A 20,114-nucleotide genomic window follows, 5' to 3' on the forward strand; every position below is an offset into this window, starting at 1 on the left:
GGGTGTCATTATACACCAGTCATTGAAAGTGGGCATGCAGGTACAGCAGGCGGTGAAAAAGGCGAATGGTATGCTGGCATTCATAGCGAGAGGATTCGAGTACAAGAGCAGGGAGGTACTACTGCAGTTGTACAAGGCCTTGGTGAGACCACACCTGTAGTATTGTGTGCAGTTTTGGTCCCCTAATCTGAGGAAAAACATCCTTGCCATAGAGGGAGTACAAAGAAGGTTCACCAGATTGATTCCTGGGATGGCAGGACCTTCATATGATGAAAGACTGGATCAACTAGGCTTATACTCGTTGGAATTTAGAAGATTGAGGGGGGATCTTATTGAAACGTATAAAATCCTAAAGAGATTGGACAGGCTAGATGCAGGAAGATTGTTCCCGATGTTGGGGAAGTCCAGAACGAGGGGCCACAGTTTGAGGATAGAGGGGAAGCCTTTTAGGACCGAGATTAGGAAAAACTTCTTCACACAAGAGAGTGGTGAATCTGTGAGATTCTCTGCCACAGGAAACAGTTGAGGCCAGTTAATTGGCTATATTTAAGAGGGAGTTAGATATGGCCCTTGTGGCTAAAGGGATCGGGGGTATGGAGGGAAGGCTGGTACAGGGTTCTGAGTTCTGAGTTGGATGATCAGCCATGATCATACTGAATGGCGGTGCAGGCTCGAAGGGCCGAATGGCCTACTCCTGCACCTATTTTCTATGTTTCTATGTTTCTATTTCATTAGGAGTTTGAGGAGATTTGGTTTGTCACCTAAGGCACTGAAAAACATCTACAGATGTACCTGTCAGAATACAGGCTGCATCACTGTCTAGTCTGGGGGTGGAGGCACTGCACAGGATATAAAGAAGCTACAGAAAGTTGTAAAATTTGTCAGCTGCATCTTGCTACTAGCCTCAAGACATCTTCAAGGACCAGTGTCTCAGAGAGGCAGCATCCGTCATTAAGACATGCCCTCTTCTCATTGTTACCATCAGAAAAGTGGTACAGAAGCCTGAAGGCACACATTCAGCGATTCAGGAACAGCTTCTTCCCCTTTGCCATCCGATTCCTAAATGGACATGAACCCATGAACACCACCTCACTTTTATTATTTCTGTTTTGGCACTATTTTTAATTTAACTATTTAATACATACATACATACATATATATATATATATATATATGTGTGTGTGTGTGTGTGTGTGTGTGTGTGTGTGTGTGTGTGTGTGTGTGTGTTGGCGTGTGGCCAAGTGGTTAAGTCGTTCATCTAGTGATTTGAAGGTTGCTAGATCGAGCCTTGGCTGAGGCAGCGTGTGTGTCCTTGAGCAAGGCACTTAAGCACACATTGCTTTGTGACGACACCGGTGCCAAGCGGTATGGGTCCTAATGTCCTTCCCTTGGACAACATCGGTACCATGGAGAGGGGAGACTTGCAGCATGGGCAACTGCTGGTCTTCCATACAACCTTGCCCAGGCCTGCACCCTGGAAACCTTCCAAGGCACAAATCCATGGTCTCATGAGACTAACGGATGCCTATATATATACATACACACACAAGTATACACTTACTGTATTGATTTACTTATTTATTATTATTTTTCCTATATTATCGTTTATTGCATTGCGCTGCTACTAATTTAACAAATTTCACAACATATGCCAGTGATATTAAAACTGATTCTGATTCTGATAGGGTGAATGCAAGCAGTATTTTTCCACTGTGGTTGGGTGGGACTAAATGGGCTGAAGGGCCTTTCTCTGTGTTGTAATTTTCTATGACTCCATGACTCTAAGTATTAAATGCACAACAAAACCCAATAGGACCCATTAAAAAATGCCGTCAAACACCCAATTCAAGAAAAAAGAACAAATTATGCAAACAATAAAAAGTTAACAAATAACATTCAGAACAAAAGTTTATGAAAGTGAATTCACAGCCACAGAGCTAGTTCATTGCTGTAGCCCGTCCAGGAGCCCGTTAGTTGCAGGCCACAGCCTCAGTTCAGTACAGAGGTGAGTAAACCTCCCGGAGCGGTGAGCTGAACACTGGCCGACCCTTCACCTAAGGCTCTGACACCCTGACCTTTCTCAAACTGCCCCTGCGCTTAAACTGGCCAAACACTGGCTCATTCCTTGCTCTCGGGGCTGGGCCATGCAGCTTCGATTCGGCCCCAAGTCTTCTCCAGCAATGGCCAAACATCAGCTTGTTCCTCGTTCTTAGGCATGGACCACACCGCCCCGATTTGTCCTGTACCTGCTGCGCTGCCACTACCATACTGCACCTTCAAGACTCCAGATGCCAGGTTGTTCCGACACTTCAAAAGCACAACTGCAACAGGGAAGTTACAGGCTTTAAAAACGTAAACACGAGGAATTCTGCAGATGCTGAAAATTCAAGCAACACACATCAAAGTTGCTGGTGAATGCAGCAGCCCAGGCAGCATCTCTAGGAAGAGGTACAGTCGACGTTTCGGGCTGAGACTCTTCGTCAGGACTAACTTTTCCTTAGTCCTGATGAAGGGTTTCGGCCCAAAACGTGGACTGTACCTCTTCCTAGAGATGCTGCCTGGTCTGCTGCGTTCACCAGCAACTTTGATGAAGTTACAGGCTATTGGTTTCTGTGATCATTATCCACTCTTTTGGGTTAAATACTTGGGTGATTGGCAGACGGAACAAGGTGGGAGAGGAGGGAGAAAGTGGGGAACAGATGGCTGGGTTGGGGGAGGTGGTAGCATAGTTGAGAGACCTGCTTGGATCAGAAGGAGAGAGTAATGAACAGAGATGGTGCAGTTTACCCAATACTGGAAAACTCAATGTTTACACTACCAACTTGGCGACTGTCCAGATAGTATATAAGATACCATTCTCTAGTTTGCATTTGTCCTTGCCTTGGCAGCAGAGAAGGCCAAAGACAGACATATCAATATGGGAATGGGAAGGGCAGTTGAAATGGAATGCAACCAAGAGGTCACGATGGCCATTGTGAGCGGGATGCAGATACTCACCAAAATAGTCACCCAGTCTATGCTTGATCTTGCCAATGTAGGGGAGGCCTCATCAGGAATACCTCATGCAATAGCCGAGGTTGGATGAAGTGTATCTGCCTCACCTGGAAGAGTTATTTAGGTCCCTGGGTGGCGGTGAAGGATGAGGTGTAGGGACATATGTTGCCTCTCACAGTTTGCATGGGAAACTACCAGAAGTGAGGCTGGAGGTGGGGGCAGATGGGGAGGAATGGATAAACCAGGGATTCACAGAGAGAGTGGTCTCTGCAAAGCACAGGAAGAGGTAGGGAGAGGAAGGTGTGACTGGTAGTGGGATCACTTAGCAGTTGATGGAATGATATGTCGTGTGTGACGGCTGATAGAATGAAAGGTGAGGATCAAAGGAACTCTACCTATGTTTTGTCCGTGAGGAAGCAGGGAAAGAATAGAAGTGTGGGTAATGAAGGAATTGAGGTTGAGGGCTCCATCAACCACAGTATAGGGAAGCCATGTTTACTGAAGAAATAGAACTTTTCAGATGTCCTGCATCATTTTCACAAGGACATCCCTGAAGATTAGGATTGAACGTGGTTGTTGGAGCTATGAGGCAGCAGCCATGCCATTGAACCACTCTTGTTTTAAAAAAACTTTTCCTTGGATCAAACCCCTTCGTGCCCTTGTATCACCTACTTTCCGCAGTCCTCTGAAATACCTGTATTCCACCAAATCCGGTTTCTTCTGTATTTGCAAATTAACTTCATCCACCATACACAGCTGTGCTTTCAGTTATTCAAAGCCCAAGCTCTGGAATTCCTTTCCCAAATATATTTGCCTCACTGACAGGCTTCTTCTCAAAGAAGCTTCTTAAACCACAATACCTTTGACCAAGCTTTTGGGTTATCTGTCCTAATATTTCCCTGTGCAGATCAGATTTTAATTTTTAAAAACTACTCTGGCAATATGCCTTGGATTGTTCATACCAAATATTGTGAAAGTTAGCAAAGACTTTCAAAATGTACTAGTCCTTTTGATTTTGAGTCGTGTGTTCTTTAACAAACTTCTGTAATCTAATGTAAGTGAGGAGAAAAATTATCTTCAATGAGACAGTGAAGCTCTATGACCAAAACCTTGATGTTGTTGGGAAAGCAAATTGGTGTTAATGTGTGTCATGGGGACAAATAGGGATAGGAGGTACTAGAGCACATTATAGAAACCTTTGGTTCAGCTGCTGTTGAATTATGTGACAGAATTGGCCTCTTCATGTAGTAGGGAGATAGGAGAGAAAATTGAAGCTTCAAGAGATATTACTGGGGTCTTTTATAGAAGAATGAAATTGATTTTGTACAGTTGGCTCGTTCATATAGTTCCAAAGAGGAACTGCAAAGGCATGGGATTAAACAGTGGGAAATTACTGCTCCTTAGAGCAAGTCACCAAACTGAGCAGTGAGAGTCAAAATATTGTAAATAATAACAAAGCACCGGTACAGGTGTCTGTGTTTTCAAACTATTTCTGTTTATGGAAGGCAGTTTGTTAATGTTTCCTGGTATCAGACCTGGCTGTGGGAAGTGGATATGAAATATGGTGTTGTGAAAAGACGTATTGGACATGTATGCTGAGTGGGAGAATAGCTTGAGAAGCTAGGTTAAAAGTTCTATCCAATTCTTTCTTAGATGTCCTCATCCAAACTCGCCCCTCATCCATAAACATACTTCCTTCAGAATCATTGGTTGTAATATAGCTTTTAGTTGTTCTTTCTTCTGTTTAGTGATACCTTCCTTTACAGGAAAAAAAAGTAATTCTAGTCCTGACTGAAAAAAGGAAGTGATGAATGAAGATCAGGAAAAGCTTCTTTAAAATAAAATAGGAAGTCCTCAGAACGCTATGAAATTATCTATCCAAAAAAAACATGAAGGAACTCTTATCAACACTTCATTTGATTATGTTTTTGAACAGAAGATCCCAACAGCTTTTTCCAAATAAATGGCATTCAAGTGTAAAAGATAAAATCTTGAGTAAAATTACAACACTAATAATCTCTCTCAGGTCAGGCTTTCCATTCTACAACTGAAGACCATGAGACACAGGAGCTGAATTAGACCATGTAGCCCATCAAGTCTGCTCTGCCATTCTATCATGGCTGATTTATTATCCCTCTCAAACCCATTTTCCTGCCTTCTCCCTGTAAACTTTGACATCCTTACTAATCAAGAATCTATCAACCTCCACTTTAAACAGAGCCAATGTCATGGCTTCCATAGCCATCTCTGTCAATGAATTACACAGATTCACTACCATTGACAAAATAAATTCCTTCTGATCTCTTTTCTAAAGGGACACCCTTCTATTCTGAGGCTGTGTCATCTGATCTTAGACTTTCCCACTATAGGAAGCATTTTCTCCACGTTCACTCTTCTAGGCTTTTCAATACTCCACAGGTTTTAATCAGATTCCCTCCCCCCAACAAGATGTATAACAAATAATGATAGGAAAACAAAAAAAAAACTCCAGATGCTGAAGAGCTGAAATAAAAAAATCAGAAATTAGTGGAAATAATAAGCATGACATCCAACGCCAGCTGAGGAAAACAGACAATTTTTCAGGGCTATACAATTACATCACAATTCAGAGATGGTACTAGGCCACAGCAAGGTGTTCATGCAGATTATCAGTTCTGAAAACAAGAGAAAGGATGCACTGTGTGGGTAAAAATTCCTAGCCATATAAGTTGCCATGGAGATGAAGGCAGTAGAGGAAGAACTCCACACAAGGCCCGATCTCTTTGACTACTGCTGGTAGTTTTGAACAGAACCAACAACATTTGGCAGTTGAAACAGCAGAAAGTACAAGACATCTATGAATATGCTATTAAACACAACAAAAAAAGTCCTGGCCGTACTGACAGATTTGGAAGGTGGACCCAGTCTCAATGGAACGTTCATACAGTATCTCTATCATGTTAATGTATTCCCTACTGACTGATATGTAAGTGAACAATGCTGATCTGAAGTTACATACAGTATGGCATCGCACACAGCAGCCAATCTTTCTTAACTTAGAAAGTTGTATGTATTCTTAAATGGCTGAAAGAACCTCAATGGCAGGCATTTAAATAGATCACAGTTTATGGGTTTATTATTTCTGGCTGCTTATTGACTAGCAATCATATTTGGATTATCACCAGAGTTGCGAGAAGTTTTAGTAATTAATAGCATAAGGAGCGGACTTACTTTGATGGTCCTGAGGGATTTTGTCTATTTTTCTAAAATATGGTTGTAGGGGTCCCGGTAGATGAAGACAGAAAGCATGTACATAAGGAGGATATAACAGAGTGGTGCAACAGGATGAATGGAAGACACTCCAGCCACACCTCCACAAAAGATCTTTAAGGAACATTTATTCCACTGCACCCTCGGTGTAGATCAACGAATGAATTGCCTTTGCTTCATCATAGGCATTTTTGCTGTGCTGTCTCATCTGCTGTACTTCCAAATGCCAGCCATAAAGCAGGGTAGCACCACACTGTCCAGAGTCAGAAAGGTTACACTGTAGATGATTTATATTTATATGGAGTTATAGACTTACTTTGGAAGTACTGGTGTTATCTCCTGATTTGCCATGCACTGTTGTTATCAGTCAGCTCATTGAACCACTCCAAATTAAGTGCCTATAACACATTCAAAAATGTCGGAGAGAAAAGAAGCAAGAAGAGTGAGCAAGAAGTTTCATCTGCATATTGATCTCCTGATGGTAGAGGGTGGAGACGTTTGCATTGGCATTGGCATTGCCTTGCGCGTGCTTCATCCAAGTCCTGCAGTCTTGCTCAAAAGAAAGTGCTTCTTCTCCTTCAGTGTTCAGTTAGCACGTGATCACAGTGCATCATGTACATCTGTGTCTGGTGTGAGACCGGTAGTCAATGTCCCTTGGTTCTCCATCAGTCACCTGCTCCCTGTTAGAGGCCATCTAATTAGTGACAGTGGTAACTTTCTCCTCATTCCATTCAGCAATGGTGGACATGTACCCAATAAGTGTACAGTAAGTGTCATGCTGTTGCAAGGAGCAAATGAATCACATACATAAACAAATTCTAGGACCAATTAGGAAGAAACTTGCAACACAGTGCTGATTGGATATCCAGTTTCAGAAAAGGGGGTTGTCTTTTTAAGGTGGACATAAAGAGCAATGTCTTCTCCTAGAAAGTTTTGAAGCTTTGGTATCCTCTGCCCAAGATAATTGTGTAGGGAAAGTCAGTGAATATATTCAGGCAGATAATGACTGACATTTTAACTGCAAGGGAATCAAGGGGAATAAGAAAGAGAAGGAGAAAGGTTTTGGAGGCAAGGTTGGATGAGGCATGATCTTATTGAATGCTTCTGCTCCTGTTTCTTTGTTCCTTATATTCCAAAAACACAAAGCCCAGGTTTATTTGTCATTCAACCATACACAGGAATACAGCCAAATGAAAGATCGTTCCGCTGGGACTAAGGTGCAAAACACAGTACCGAAGGTTGCTCACAGCACATAGCACATATAATTATGATAGCAGAAAAACATACAATTACAAAAAATATATAGTTAAGTCCCTGAGTGTCACGGCCTGTAGATTGACGGTGCATAGATGTTGTCCTGGAGCCATGTTTCTGCAAGAACAAGCAGCAACAATTCCTCATCTCGTGCAAGTGCAGCTGCAGCAATCTGTGCACTGTAAATTCAAACTGCTAAAATCTCTTTTTCTTTTTCTCACAATGCTCAGAGAGATATAACCTCTTTCCTTGGCATTTCAGTTGCATTTGCAGGCTGAGATACTTTAGTTTTATTAATAATCTCTTTTATTTCACTCACTTCCACATACCTAACCTGTTGCCCTCTTTCCCTTCCTTTGTTGTACTCTCCTTGGGAGGATCTTCTTCCTCTTGCTCACCAGGTACGCAAGACATTATTTCTGGATCGTTGATGTAATGTAAGATTGATTTTATTTTTGTTTATCCATTTTTAAGACATGAGTGGCACTGTCAAGGCTCAATTTTCCTTAAGAAGTGTTGAAGCTGAATTATTGAATACCTGTATATTGACGCTGCAAGAGAGCCAAGTGTATGTAGAAAGAGTTGAAATGTCACTTCAAGGTCAAGATTAGAGCAACCTTGATGGTACTGAATGGCAGATATCTCTGGAGGGAGCAAGTATCTTGCTCCAGCCTATGTTCCTTATGTTCTTAGTTATCACCTCTCAATCTTCTCCTTTCCATTGAATGAAATGCATGATGTTTAAACTTGGTTAACTTGTGTATTTTTTAAAGTTCTGGCAACATATTTGTAAATATTTAATGCACATTATCCAGTTAATACCTGGTTTATAATATTGAAGTCACGCCAGCCAACAGATCTAATCAGGGTTTTAAGTTAGTGTAATTTTTTTGTATTTTACTGTATTTTACTGCTTTAGAATCCTCTGCTTTAGAATTTTTTTGTATTTTACTGCTTTAGAATCCTCAATGGCTCCTTAACTTGTTTACTACTTCAACTAATTTGGATACCTTTACTCCTACAAACCTCTGCCATATAATCCTATTTTCTCTACTTTTGAAATAGTTATGTGGCTTCCCATTCTCTTTTTGAAATGCACCCCTTATATCTACTCAGTGGCCACTTTATTAGGTACACCTGTACACCTGCTCATTAATGCATCAGCCAATCATGTGGCAGCACCTTATTGCATTAAAGCATGCAGACATGGTCAAGAGGTTCATTTGTTGTTCAGACCAAATATCAGAATGGGGAACAAATGTGATCTATGTGACTTTGACCGTGGACTGCTTGTTGGGGCAAGATGGGGTGGTTTGATTATCTCAGCAACTGCTAATCTCCTGAGATTTTCATGCACAACAGTTTCTAGAGATTACAGAGGATGATGCAAACAACAAGAACCAAAAAAAAAATCCAGTGAGCGGCAGTTCTGTGGGTGAAAATTCCTCGTTAATGAGAGGGCAGAGGAGAATAGCCGGATTGGTTCAAGCTGACAGGAAGGTGAGTGTAACTCAAATAACCACGTGTTACAACTGTGGTGCGCAGAAGAGCATCGCTAAATGCTTAACACATCAAACCTTGAAGTGGATAGGTGACAGCAGCAGAAGACCACAAACGTACGCTATGTGACCACTTTATTAGGTACAGGAAATAACTAATAAAGTGGCCACTGAGTGCATTTATGTTGAAGTTAATTTAGTTATTAAATACACATTCTGCAAATTTATTTATATGTTTAATATTTTTTCTCAGTCTTCCTTTGTACTATATATCCCTCAGTTTGAAGTCATCTACAAACTTTACCTTTGCTCTTCGAACACTGAGTCAAAAATTGTGAACAAAGGTAATCTCAGCACCTATGAGAAACATAATTTCTCAATTCTATCTCCTGTTTGTGCTCACCCAAAACATAATCTTGCTATATTGTAGCCTTTTTGCCATCCACTCTACCACTTACAAAATACTTAGCCCCATTTGGTATATGGTAACTTCTTAAGAACCTTTTAACATTCTGCACTACTGTCTTGCCATTATCTACTCTTTCTATTGCTTCTTTGAAAGAAATCAATGAGTCTGGCTAGGTGAGATCCTTCTTCTTCAGCTGTTTCAATTTTACAGTACATTGATTTGATTTTAAAGATTACATTATATTTCCTTGTACCTATATTAAGCTAATTGGTCAATTGTTCCTTGGATTGTTTTGAGCTTCCTGTTTTAATACAGGAAACATAATAGCTATCTATCTGTCGCCTGTATCACCACTATGTAGTAATGCCCCTGCAAATTTTTACCATTTCCATTGCTTTAACAGTGATCTCCTCTTTAGGAATTGAAGATGATGATGAGAGTGGCATCCATCGCGGCAGATTCTATCTGGCAGGTTCTTTGAAACCTCCCAATTAAAGGGCACTGTGGTTGATCTCAAGCAAACTTCATGATTTTCAGCTAACCTCCCCGTCACCCATCTGCCCTTTTTATGTTTGTAGTTTCCACCTCATTGCATTCTCCTCCCAGTCAATTCATTTTTTAATCTCCCTAATAAGAAAGCAGATATAAAATCCAAAATTCAGCCATTTGTTGCCAAAATAATAACATAATCAACTTGATACCTGACTACTCATCCTTCCCCATTCCCCAACTCTTTTATTATTTACCTTTCCCTCTTCCTGTTGCTCTTTTTAAGGTGCTTCTTCAGAGGATAAAGAGATGTTGTGCCTTAGGTGAGCAGGTTACATATGACTTTGGTGAATGACCACAGACAACTATGAGGTTACACACTGCACCACCTTGGCCTGACCTGCAGATATTTGAGTTTGGAGCAGGTCCAGGTTCCATGCCCTTCCAACCTGCTTCTCCATTTAATTAGATTGAGGTTGATCTGATTGTAGCCTTATCCCTACATTCCCATCTATCTGTGGTCATTGTTCACCTCTTTGCTTATTTGTCTTATAAATTTGCCTGTAAGTATTCAAAGATTCTGCTTCCATTGCTTCTAGAGGAAGAGAGATTGTTGTATCCGCTCGCCAATAACTACTGATGAGACCAGAAGCCAACAGATAGGACAAAGCTGGAACTCAGAATACTCCTTTATTCAGTAAAAACACGCAACTACAAACTATCAATTCAAAACTCAACTGTACATCCCAAAGCACCGCTATTTAAATAGTTTACCCTCAGTATATTCAAGACGTTGATTAGAATAATGATCAATTAGTGAAAGTCAGCCTGGGATTGGTTGTCAGCTAACCAATTAGCTTTGGTTGTTTCCGCTCGCTGTAACACCTCCCTCTTGAAAATGAAGATGATATTGCAACTCTGGGCTTGAATGTCTTCAGACATTGACCAAGGTCTGTGTGGCTGCCTTTGTCCACCTGACCATATGCTGTCTTGGATGTTGGATGCTGTGGCCGCATTGCATCCAACACTGCACAGTTTTCTTCCCAAAAGCAAATCAGCTCGTGACTTTTCCTCAAGGCCTGGATCTGGTGTAATTCGATATGTTGGCAGAAATGTGTTGACAGTCTCGGTCGATATTCCTTTTCCCCTTGATTTCCGATAGCATCACTGCTATCTTATTGATGCCTTCACCATCGGATCTCAGCACTTTAGAATCATTTTTGGGCATGATCAGTCATTATTCTGCACTTCCTCAGCAATGCACCAGTTGAGGGAGCCACACAATGCCCGGTTGGAAAAGGGTGTTGTAGCAGTGATGTTTTCGGGATCTGGGTCACCACCGTGCTCACTTATGATGAATCCCAGATACATGACTGAAGACATCAGGAGGCTGCAGTTTTCTGCTGGAAGTTGCAATCGAAGGTCTTGTAGTTGTTTAAAGTATGGTCCAGGTCTTGACACAGTTCTGTCTGATCCATACCCATCACACTGATGTCATAGTGGTAAGCAGCAACACCACCATTACCTCTTAGCATGGTATCTATAAGCTCTTAGAAAATTGAAGGAATCGCCTTTACCCTGAAAGGCAGATGGAGGAAGAAAAACAACTCCTTATGGGTTTTAATGGTGGGAAGCTCCAGTGAATTTTATGCCACTCCTACCTGGAGACAGGCTTCAGCTAAATCAAACTTTGCAAAGAAGCAACCACCATTCAATTTTGCAGAGATCTGCTGGTACCAGTAATGGGTACTGGTATGTCTCCAGAGCTGCACTCAGATTAATTGAGAAGTTTGCATACAAGCTCACTGTACCCTTGGCTTTTTTGATCATTGTTGTGTATGTAATATTTCAGTAATATTTGAGTAGTATTGCAAATATGTTGTTGATTAAACATTCTTGATTTGTTTAAATAATTCAGTATGGGTTATATACAAAAATACGCGAATTGCATACATCATGATGCTACCATGTGAAACATGCACGTCTCGCTAAAGTAAGAAACAAAGACTCGCATCTCTTAGCTCTCTTTCTTCCCTTTAGTTAGCTTTATGTTTTGGAGCTCCGAAACAACAGTAGCAATGAGGAAATTTTAAACTGTGGAAGTGCAGTGAGATGTTTGAGTTTTTAAAAAGCAAAACGAAACGTTTGAGTTAAAAAATACACAGCATATGTTATTTGGAAGGGAAGAAATGTTCGAGTTTAAAATAAAGGCAGTAAATGGAAGAATTCATGGATTCATAAACAGTGAGTATTGGGTGATAATAAATCATAAAAAAGAGCAGAAATGGCTGGTTAAATCAAAAAGATTGACACATTAGATTCCACAACAGATAACTAAATTTTGTGCACTGAGGAAATTGAGCAATATTTTGAAGCAAATGAAATAGCCAATGAGAAACAAGTACTGAGGCCCTAGAAGAGATGCAGTATTCAAATCATTCTTAGTGACAGGTGAAGTGCCAGAAGATTGGAGGATAGCCATTATTGTTCCACTGTTTAAAAAAAACTCTGAACATAAACCAGGAAATTATAGGCTGGTGAGCCTGACATCAGTCGTGGGAAAGTTATTGGAAGGTATTCTGATGGACTGGATTTTTTAGTATTTGGATAAACGTGGATTGATTAAGGATAGTCAGCATGGCTTTGTGTGTGGTAGGTTGTATCTAAGCAAACTTATAGGGTTTTTTGAGAAAATTACCAGGAAAATTGATGAAGGCAAGGCTGTCTACATGGCATTTGTCAAGGTCCCACAAGGGAGATTAGTCAAGAGGGTTCAGGCACTCATCATTCAAGATGAGTTAGTATATTGTATTAGACATAGGCTTTGTGGGAGAGGCTAGAGAATGGTAGTAGATGTTTGTCTCTCTGAATGGAGGCCTGTGACTAGTGGAGTGCCGCAGGGATAGGTGCTGGGTCTGATGTTGTTTGTCATCTGTATCAATGATCTGGATGATAATGTGGTTAACTAGATCAGCCAATTTGCAGATGATACCAAGATGAAGTCTGTAGTGGACAGCAACAATGACTACCATGGCTTGCAGCAGGATCTAGACCTGCAGGAAAAATGGGCTGTAAAATAGCAGGCGGAATTTAATGTGGACAAGTGCAAGTTCTTGCACCTCGGAAGGACCAACCAAGGCATGTCTTACACAGTGAATGGTAGGGCACTGAGGAGTGTAGAACAGAGGGATCTGGGAATACAGGTCCATAATTCATTGATGGTGGCAGCACAGGTAGATAGGGTTGTTAAGAAAGCTGTTGGCCTTCATAAATCAAAGCATTGAGTACAGGAGGTGGGATGTTATGTTGAAGTTATATAAGATGTCGGTGAGGCCTAATTTGGATTATTGAGTACAATTTTGGTCACCTACATACAGGAAAGATGTAAGTAAGGTTGAAAGAGTACAGAGAAATTTACAAGTATGTTGCCGGCACTGGAGAACCTGAGGAAAGTTTGAATAGGTTAGGACTTTATTCCTTGGAACGTAGAAGATTGAGAGGAGATTTGATAGAGGTATACAAAATTATGAGGGGTATAGATTGGGTAAGTGCAAGCAGGCTTTTTCCACTGAGGTTGAGTGGGTCTACAACTAGAGGTCATGGGATAAAGGTGAAAGGTGAAAAGTTTCAGGAGCACATGAAGGGAAACTTCTTCATTTAGTTGGTTGTGAGAATGTGAAATGAGCTGCCTGCGAATGTGATGTATGCAACCTTGATTTCAATGTTTAAGAGAAATTTAGGTAGGTACATGGATGTAGGGATATGGAGGTCTATGGACCCAGTGCAGGTTAATGGGAGTAGGCAGTATTAATAGCTTGGCAATGACTTTCTGTGCTGTACTTTTCTATGACTGTATGACTCTATGACTCGACCAATTTTATTGAGTGCAATGGATTTAAAGGCATATGGTTTGTTCCAACTAAATCAACTGAAATGAGCTTTGCTAAAATTGTGAATGTAATGCAGGAAAGTCAGAACTGAAACCATTGTTGTTTGTAGAACTGTAGATTTCATTAGTGGAATCAAAAGGAAGGAGAGTCAATTTCAGCACCTTTATACCTTATACTTTACTGTGGCCAACCAATTGATACTAGAACGTACAATCATCACAGCGATATTTGATTCTGCGCTTTCCGCTCCCTGGATTACAAATATTAAATATTAAAAATAGTAAAAATTAGTAAATATTAAGAATTTAAATTATAAATCATAAATAGAAAATAGAAAAATGGGAAGTAAGGTAGTGCAAAAAAACCGAGAGGCAGGTCCGGATATTTGGAGGATACAGCCCAGGATCTGGGTCAGGATCCGTTCAGCATTCTTATCACAGTTGGAAAGAAGCTGTTCTCAAATCTGGCTGTACGAGTCTTCAAGCTCCTGAGCCTTCTCCCGGAGGGAAGAGAGACAAAAAGTGTGTTGGCTGGGTGGGTCGTGTCCTTGACTATCCTGGCAGCACTGCTCCGACAGCGTGCGGTGTAAAGTGAGTCCAAGGACGGAAGATTGGTTTGTGTGATGTGCTGGACTGTGTTCACGATCTTCTGCAGCTTCTTCCGGTATTGGACAAGACAACTTCCATACCAGGTTGTGATGCACCTTAGAAGAATGCTTTCTACGGTGCATCTATAAAAATTAGTGAGGGTTTTAGGGGACAGGTCCATCTGTAGCTGAATTGAAGAGATTGTCTGAGCATTGTCATTTCAGTAGTGGGCTTAATGATGCACTGAGAGACTGTTTCATTTGTGGAATCATTCAAGAATACATTCAAAAACAGCTCCTAACTGATGCACAACACATATTTAAAAATCATGGTATCAATGGAAGCAGCAGATAGAGACACAGCTGAGTTTGCAAAACAAATTGTATTACAGTTGAAGTAGTGTTGCAGTTGTGGCAGGAGCTTACATACACCAGATAACAGCAGATTTAAAGGCAAGACCTGCAGAAAATACAACAAAGTAAGACGCAAAGGAAGAGCATGTAGGACAGACAAACAGAATGGATTTCACAGGAAAGAGAAAAAGCAAAAAAGTCAAGTTACAGTTTCAAAAAGATCACTAATCTGCATGTTGCTAATGAAAAATCTGGTAATTATGAGAGTGATAGAGGAATGGGTAGCCTTCAAATTTATTATGTGAAAATTAACAATTGACAAGCAATACCAGAAGTGAACAGCAAATTAATTAAAATGGAATTAGACACTGGCTTGGCTATTTCAGTCATTCCACAAAACGACTTTGAATGGCACCTTAAATATATGAAAATAAAGCCTGCAATTATCCAACTAAAAAGTATACTTGATAAAAAAAGTAATTCCTGTAGCAATTACATTTGTAACAATAAGATATAATAATCAACAAGCTACATTGAGCTTGTATGTAGTAAAAACAGGAGGGCCAGAATTGTGTAGTCATGTTTGGCTGAGACAACAAGTTGATTGGCGATCCGTCTACCATTTGCACATCACATCCCCTGAAAGCAAATTAAGAAAGATATTCAAAGATGACACGTCATGTTCAAGAATGGCATTGGAAAACTCAAACCTATCAAAGGTAAAGTAATGTTAAATGAAGATGCCACACCCAAGTTTTGCAGAGCCCGTCCAGTTATTTATACCATCTGTGACAAAGTAGCATCCCAAACAGTGAGCTAGATCACATGGATGCTGAGGGAATTCTTTCCAAGGTTGAGTGGAGCCCTTGAGCAATGTCAATGGTCCCAGTAGCCAAGAATAATGGGTCTGTTAGGATCTGGGAGATTTTAAGATTACCATCAACCAATACTGAAAGTAGATCAATACCTTCTGCCCAGAATATCTTCGCAAATCTTTCTGGAGGAAAGTACTTCAACATAGTGGACTTGCCTTATGCCTATTTACAGATGGAGATGGAAGAAGAGTCCAAAATATTTCTCAGCATAAACATTCACAAAGGGCTTTATTGCTACAATAGACTTAATTTTGGAGTGGCATCTGTATCTGCACTCTGGCAGAAAGCTATGGACCAGGTCCTGCAAAGGCTGCCAAGGCACTCAGTGTTATCTGGATGACTTCATTGTTACCAGTAAGGATAACAAGGAACATCTCCAAGATCTCAAGACAGTGTTAAAAAGATTAGAAGATTATGGGTTCAGAGCACAATGCAACAAGTGTGAATTCTTTAAAACAAGCATCACTTAGTGTGGTCACACTATTGATGCACAAGATTTACACAAGTGTGCTGAGAAAATTCAAGCAGGGATGGCTGCTCCAAGGCCAATGGACGTGTCACAGTTGCAGTCCTTTTTAGGATATATCAACGAATATAGTAGTAACTCAGTACTACAGATTGGGAAGGAATGGTAATGGACAAAGCAGTGTGAGGTGGCTTTCAAAAAGGTAAAGGAAATGGTGATGTCAGACACTGTACTCACACATTATGACCCACGCCATCCAGTGAAGCTTGCCTGTGACACCTCGCTCATCTTATGCTATAGATGCAGTCAGTCACATGTTACGAGCGATGGAAATGAACATCCCATAGCCTTTGCATCACATTTCCTTACCACTGTAGAGGAAAATTACGCACAGGTTGACAGAGAAGCCTTGACTCTGGTTTGGGGTGTAAAATATTTCAACCAGTACTTGTCTGGGAGAGAGTTTACCCTCATTACTGATCATCAGCCACTAGTGCCCATTTTCAATCCACAGAAGTGTGTTGTGTCCACTAACAGCAGTAGTACCAATGCAGGGGTGGGCTCTGCTTCTTGGAGGACACAGTTACAAGATTGAGTTCAAGAGGGCGACTAGTCCTGCAGATGCTGATGGATTGCCCTGTTCACTCTTAGAAAAGGAAATACTAGAAAAATTTACAATAACGGGACACTCCTCTTGACCTATGCTCCTTAACGTAAGTCTCTCCCTATTACAGCAGAGATGATCAAATTGGAAACCAGAAAGGACTCCAAACTGCTTCAGGTCAACATGGCCAGCCAATGTGCAGAAGAAACTCCAGATCCCCAGTACCAGAATGAACTAGCCCTTGATGGAAGTTGCCTTATGTGGGGATTGAGAGTTGTACCATTCAAGCTGAGAGCGAAAGTGTTGGAGTAGATACATGCCAGTCATCTATTGGTAATGAAAATAAAAGCATTGGTTCGAAGCTTTGTCAGGCAGCCTGGGATATATCAGCAGATTGTACAGCTTGCCATGCATTGTTAGGGTGACAGCAAGTCCAGAAAATACCAAGAATAGCATCTCTCCATCCCTGGGAATGGCTTGCATTGCGCTGGCAGAAGACTCATGTGGATTTTGCTGGACCACTCAAGGGAACAACCTTCTTATCAGTAGTAGATGCAGCTACAAAGTCGACAGAAGAATTTCCAATAAACTTCACTACAGCCTCGCACACTGCCTATGTGCTGAGAAGCCTCTTTGTAAGAACTGGTGTTCCAGAATACTGATAATGGACCACCAAGTTTGTTGGAGAACAGTTTCAGTCACTCCTGAAAATGATTGGAATAAGACATTGTCATGGTCTGGTCTGTGAAGTCCGCATTCCAGTTCACAGTCCGGTCCTTCATTCCTTATTCCAGGTTTTCTGGTTTTCCCTTGTTCTTCTCTAATTGAGGCACCTGATTCTCATTTTGGGCTGGCTACATAAATAGCTCCTGGGTTCAGCTTCATTTGCTGGACTGTTCCCTTCCCTTCACCTTTCTCCTGATGCCTTGCTTGCAACCTCGACTGTGTCCTTGTCTGTATCGTTGTCAAGTTCCACTGCCGGAGCAAGACTGGAGCCTTGCTGTGTCTAGATAAGGAACTGTCCCTGTGTCCATGCCTTTGTTAGGTAGGTCTGGCCACTTGCCGCTACCTTGTGTTGGGAACCGTCTCTGTGCCCTCGCCTCCGCTGGGTAGGTCTGGCTGTTTGCCGCTACCTTGAGTGGAGAACTATCTCTTAGTGTTCTGTGTATGAGTCCTGGCCCTACGTCCTGCTCCCTAGGAGGGGTCCTGGCTCTGTGTTCCGTGTATGAGTCCCGGCCCTAAGTTCCTGTCCTGCCAGGCCCAAGACTCTGTGTGTGTTCTTGTCCTGCCGGGACTAAGTCAAGGTTTCCGGTTCTCATCCTGTCCATTTGCCTCATCCTGTGCAGAAGTTCCACATTTAGTCCTGTAGCCAAGCCTCGAAGAACCTAAGCCTCGTCTAGTCCTGTAGCCAAGCCTCAAAGAACCTAAGCCTTGTCTAGTCCTATAGCCAAGCCTCGAAGAACCCAAACCATGCTCAGTCCTGTAGCCACGTCAAGTCCTTGCCTAGTTCCGGGGTCCGAGCCTGAGTCAAGACCCAGGTTCTGGGTCCTTGTCCAGTCTATGGCTTGGAGTTCAAGCCCAGGCTCCTAGTTCCCAGTTCCTTGTCCTGTCCCAGCTCCTAGTATGTGTCCTGTCCCGTCCCTAACTCTAGTCCAGTCCAGTTCCTAGTACTTCAGTGTCTGTGTCTTGCATTTGGGTCCGCCTCTCAACGCCCACTTTATGACAGACATATTACTTCAGCACCATGCTACTCAGCTTGGTGGAATGGTTTGTCCAGTGTCTAAAGAACACTCTGTGAGCAATGTCAGTAGAACACACTACACTATCACTGAACCAGAAGCTCACCAATTTCCTTTTTGCATATTGCAATGCAGCACACTCCACAACAAACAACTCATCCCTTGTGTTCACACTTGGATCTCCAAAACCCCAATCTCAGAAGGAGTGTGCAGGGAAAACAGCTGAGACAAAGTGAAGGCTTCTCAAACAAGGAGGCTCAATGTTTCACTCCTGAACAAGCAGTCCTGGCAAGGGACTGCAGAGGTGATCAAAGTGGGTACTTGGGATCCAAGGACAGAACTGGACCACTCTCCTACACGTTAGAGATTCCATCTGATGTCATCTGGAAATGACTCAACAATCAGTTGAGGAGAGCAGAGTCCATTGTTAGAGAACAGAGGTGGCTACCGCTGTGAGAACCACTTCCTACAGTCCCAGGGTCAGCTCCTACAACCACCATGGAGGACCCCAGAACCTGAAATTGTTTCACAGCCCCAAGTCTCATTGCCAAACAGAGTGACCCCTCTTCCCCTGCACCCCCCCACCACCGTTATCCAAAAAGAGTAAGAAAGCCTCCACAGCGATTAAATCTTTACGACTGAATAGGACAATCTAAAATTTACTATGTTGTGAATGTCTATAGGCAGTATAATAGTTTCATCCACTGCAACCAAGGAAGACCCTAGTCTGTGGCGAGTACTCGTACCACTGGACCAAGATGTCTGAAGTCGAGAGAGTGGAACTGCCCCAGTATAATGGCTTTTCCACTTTAAAGATTCTCACACGCAGGTCGCCCATCATTGTTGGATACGACAGACAACCAGCAACAGTTCTCAACTAGGCATTCATCCAGCGTTCACTGCCGAGTTCTCTTGATTAACTGTAAATGAACAAAGTCAGCACGGACACCTAATGCAGATGAAGACTGCCTTCATACAATGCTTTCAACGATTGTATCCTCCAAACCTTCATTTTCATTGCAGCATGACTATCATCCCCTCAAAACTAATCAAGAAGCTTCAAGACTTCAATTTCCTCACTTGTACTGTGTGCTTAGCCCCCTGCTCTACTTGCTTTACAGTTATCACTGTGTGGCTAAACACAGCTCCAATACATTATAGAGGGTTCACAAGTGGAGAGAGAGAGCAGTTTCAAGATCCTGGGTGTCAAGATCTCTGAGGATCTAACCTGGTCGCAACATATCAATGCAGTTATAAAGAAGGCAAGACAGTGGCTATATTTTATTAGGAGTTTGAAAAAATTTGGTATGTCAACAAATACACTCAAAAACTTCTACAGATGTACTGTGGAAAGCATTCTGACAGGCTGTATCACTGTCTGGTATGGAGGGGCTACTGCATGGGACCAAAAGAAGCTGCAGAAGGTTGTAAATCTAGTCAGCTTCATCCTGGGTACTAGCCTACAAAGTACACAGGACATCTTCAGGGAGCGATGTCTTAGAAAGGCAGTGTCCATTATTAAGGACCTCCAGCACCCAGGGCATGCCCTTTTCTCATTGTTACCATCAAGTAGGAGATACAGAAGCCTGAAGGCACACACTCAGCGATTCAGGAACAGCTTCTTCCCCTCTGCCATCCCATTCCTAAATGGACATTGAATCTTTGGACACTACCTCACTTTTTTTTAATATACAGTATTTCTGTTT

This window comes from Mobula birostris, chromosome 14, assembly GCF_030028105.1.
Source record: "Mobula birostris isolate sMobBir1 chromosome 14, sMobBir1.hap1, whole genome shotgun sequence".
NCBI lineage: Eukaryota > Metazoa > Chordata > Chondrichthyes > Myliobatiformes > Myliobatidae > Mobula > Mobula birostris.